Here is a 4,679-nt window from a genome sequence, read left to right on the forward strand (position 1 = left end):
CGGCCGATGCTTTCCAATGGATACCGCTAAAGCTCATCCTTTCTACGATCTTCCGTTACGTTCCTTTCCTTACAGCTCTGTCCGATATCGCTACTATATACTGTGCACATCCCTCTCCACCTGTCTCCTGGCCAGGGGGCACTCCCTTTTACCACAGGCGGCGCAGATTCTGCAAGCATCCTAGTAGGATGATCCTACCGAGCATGGCTCTGAATGAGAAGCAGCAATAGAATAGCCATTTGGTCATTCATGGTCGTGACGGTGGCTGCTCGTTGGTGAAAACACCATCATGATTGAGCTCAGCTCACAGCACACACTGTAGTTAGACCTCTGACGGCGTCATCGCCGGCGTCCGGTGAGTACAAAGCATGCGTACAGTAGGGTGCATACAGTAGGGTGCATACAGTATTATATTCTTGTACAGTACAATGATATTCTTTTACAATAAATAATATTCATTGTACAAGAATATAATATGCAACTCCCGTTTCGGAAAGTGCGATTCCAGCTCAAATTCGCCTGTCCCCGACATACAGCATACAAGAATACGACATTGTGAACAAGGAAGCTTATGTAAGGTGTGAACACCTACCATTTTTGGTCATCCCAGCCATGTACTGTACACCATAAAGCACTGACATACAGTATGAATATTAAACTCCGGCAGTTTCAAAATTTGCTGCTGCGACGTGAGTTGGTGTGAGTTGTGTTGCTCTCGGCCCTTTGCGGGTGCTGCAGGGACGTTTGCGATCGCAGAGGATCGATGGGATGGCTCAGACGCAAATTACTACATTCTTTGGCAGTGAAAGTAACTTTCAGTACACCGGACGCGCAGTAGAAACATGAGAACGTCCCCAAACATCGTAATAGAACAAATTCGCACTTCTTGCGTCATATTCTGGAGAAAATTTCTTACGCCCCCCCTTTTATTTGGGAATTTTTGTTACGTGCCCCTTTTATAAGCCCCTTTATACAAGCCCCTTTCCTTGGGGGCGCTAGAGTGATGAAAAGGTGAAGAGGGCGTCGTCGGAATGAGTTTGATCAAAGGGAGCACGTTCCCTGACAAGCACAACATGTTGCTGCTGCTGCCCTTGCCTCTCAAGTCAACATTGACGTGGATTTGCAGATGCTGCCAATTGCCAGACAGATGAGCGCGTGGAGAGTTCCGAGTCAGGCAGGTCGGCCGAAGAAACGGCTGAAACAGGGGGTCACCATATTCTATCTAAACACTGTATGTACTGTAAGTAAGCATCTAACAACGGAGCCATGCCTAGTGATGCATGGGACTGGGTCTTGTAGATTAGGTAGACGGTTATGCAGTGTGGTATGATGATAGCGTGGAACATTTCGCAAAATGTCTCCCCTTCTCCCTACCAATTCTAGCAATGGAAAACGTACGTATGTGAACGAGATTGACGGTGAGCCCCTTTTCTGGCATCGACAAACTCAGGTGAAAGGAACGTTCTCCCAAATGGTACGGTACATTACGCCCCCTCAGACAAGAAGTGGACTGTTTCACGAACGCACCTGCCTACAAGTGTCATTTGGCGTTTTGACAACCCGGAAGTAGCCTCACCGTGTATGAGAGAAAAGGAATCTGAACGTCTTGGGAAATTTCGTGTGAACTACAGTAGTGTGAGCAGGTCAGAACCATTTTGCTTCCTTGTTTATGATATCAGATCGAGTCCCTACCAAATATGTATCCTGTGGATCTACGGCTGCAGCAATTCAGCTCTGCTCACGTGTGCCTGAATATGCATTTGTTCACGCATTGCATGTCAACATGAGACGCAGCGAGTTATGAAAATATTGAAGCAGATGCTGGGCGGCACAGTCACAGAAAAGCCACAGCTGCTCAAAGGAAGAACCTGACGTCCTCCAATCTCACGATAGGAGACATGAGTGCTACATAGAATTTCGCACAAGCGGCAATTGTGCACTGGTGCTTTGGTTCAAGCCATTTGCTTGCATATTCCAACACTGCAAGCGTTGGAATTGATACAAAAATCAGATCAGCTCTTGCGCTTGCATTGGATCTCTCCTTCCGATCACGGCACCACGATATTCCATTTCTTTTACTGTACGATATGATTTAGGCTCGACCACGGACGTGGCAAATGTGTAGCATACACGAATCGCATTGCTGGCGGTGGTGAGAGCGACAAAGCGGTGTGGCATCCTCGGTCTGGGTAACAGCAATCGCCGCCGCAGCCGCCGGGTAACAGGCGCGCACCCGAGGCCGCGCAACGGGCCAAATGTTGCACACGTGGTAGTGCTGGCAGCAAATCGCTCCAGGGGCCTTGTATCAGCCTGTTACCCCGCGTTACCCGCCGTGGGCGATGAGTGCGCCGGATGTGGTCCGGATGTGCCGACTCGGCACTGGGATGTAGGTCAGATGTCGGGTAACAAAACGGCGCCTGCGGCGCGCGGTCTGCGTGAAATTATAGTCACTGAAACGGCGCGCATTCCCCTGCCCTGCCCCTGCCCTGCCCTTGCCTGCCCTTGCACTGCGCGCATCCACCCCTATGAAGCTCCCTAGGGGCACGCAGCCCACGAGCACGGCGCGCAAGCGCAAAGTGGCATTGCGCGTACGTCAGGTGCACTCGACGGCGCTGGCTGGCGTCAGTCCCCGTGACGCGTTGCGACGGCCTGGTCGTCCGCATGGAGGACCTGCAGTACGCGTACAAGGTTGCCGCCGGCGACGGCGCCCACTCGGACGTCTTCTTCTTCGGCCATCGCAGCCCGCACCCCGTTTCCGAGTTCGTCTCCATCCGGCACGCCGGCTCGCAGACCCCGCTCCGCCTCTCCCCGGGCCACTACCTCTACGTCGACGGCAAGCTGCGCACGGCGCGCTCCGTGCGCCCCGGTGACCGGTTACGCGGCGCGGACGGCGAGTACGACCTCTTCGTGCTCAACGTCAAGCGCGAGCAGCTGCGCGGCCTGTACGCGCCGACGTCTGTGCACGGCGATCTCGTCGTCGATGTCGTCGTGGTTTCCAGCTACACCGACGTCATGCACCCGGGCCTGGTGCACAAGCTGCTCCATCCCCTCCGCCTTTTGTACCGATATGGGCTTGACTCGGTCATGTCGCGCGTCACGGTGCTGCAGCAAACAAGCTTCGCCCACGTGCCGCGGGCGGTGGGCATTTCCTATGGACCGCAGGCTGTTGACAATTAGATTTGCACGAGGACTACTTGACCGTCGACTTCACGGTCGCGCCGTCGGCCGCGCCGCCGCCGGCCCTCGCCGCGAGCACGCCGGACGAGTACGTCTTCACCCTCTTCGCCCCCGGCACCATCTCCCCGGCCTTCCTGGCCACCACCCTCGCCGCCCTCGTCGCGCGCGACTCCAAGGTCAGGGGCGTCGCTAGGCTCACGGAGCAAGGCGACGACTTCATGTGCCGCGAGCTGCGCATCGACGTCCCGGGCGGCGAGGAGAACGTGGCTGCGCTGCAGAAGGAGCTCTTCGCGTTGGGCCGACAGGAAAACCAGTGCGATGTCGCCCTGCAGAAGGCTAATGTCCTCAGGAAGGCCAAGAGGATGGTCTTGTTCGACCTGTCTTGGACTTTGATGCAGTGCGATGCTATCTATCGATGTCCTGCTTCAGGAAGCTGGGAAGAGCCCGCCGCCGGAGGTGGAGGCAGCGTTTAGACAGGGCAACTTGCCTGGGCCAGAATGGCTCAAGGCTAGAGCGAAGCAGTTGGAAGGCGTCGATGCCGGCAATGTCAATGCTGCAGTTGTCCAAAACTTGACCTACACGCATGGGGCCGTCGAATTGTGCAAGGGCCTGAAACGGCTCGGCTGTCGACTGGCTGTTGTTTCTTCCGGATCCAAGTTTATTGCAGAGCTCGCCAAGGACCATCTCGGCTTGGACTATGCGTTTGGCAATCTTCTAGAGACCGACTCCGCAAACAAGTTTTCGGGTCTTGTCATAGGGCCCATTATTGACACAGAGCGCAAAGCTGAACTCACACATATGCTCGCGATGCAAGAGCGCATTGACATGGAGCAAATCGTTGCTGTCGGAGACGGTCCGGTTTCCAGCCGCACACAGTGCCACAAAGAAGGCAAGCTCCATCGCTCCAGGCACGTGTCCCTCTTCCCCAGTCACTTCTCGATCGGGGCTTCCACGCCAGGGTCAAATGGTGGTCGGTGGATAGATTGGTGAAGAGGTCGGAGGAGAAGCCGGAGTTTTTCACGCGGTGGTTGCTGATTGAGCTTGACAATATTGATTTGGTGGAATTGGGAAAGCGCACTGTGGGGGTAATGTAGGGGGCGTTTATGGTTGTTTTATTGTCGTACAAGTTTATGTGGTGGCAGGGAACGTAGTTTGGGCTGGAACGCCTAGCGTAAGAGGCCAAGTTGGGTCCTCAGTTTGTTTCGAAGAGCGATCTTGAAGTGGTGAAACAGGCTAGAGAGCAGAAGCTTGTAGCTAGCGACGAGGAAGAGGAAGACGCCAGAGACGACCCCTCCGACGAGAGCAGGGAGGGGTCCGAGTATGATTCGCATGATTCTGACGAATATGACCATGACGAGAAGCTCTGGAAGTCCCAGGCAGCGTTGCGCAATCTGAAATCGTATTTGGCTGGCTCCTCAGAGGAGGATGAGAACCCGGCATCTGCGGCTGATTTGGGGAAAACTCCTGCTTGGCGCTGTGAACGAAGGGAGGGATGGCGAGAA

Source organism: Chondrus crispus, genomic scaffold (assembly GCF_000350225.1).
Source record: "Chondrus crispus Stackhouse genomic scaffold, scaffold_10, whole genome shotgun sequence".
Classification (NCBI taxonomy): domain Eukaryota; phylum Rhodophyta; class Florideophyceae; order Gigartinales; family Gigartinaceae; genus Chondrus; species Chondrus crispus.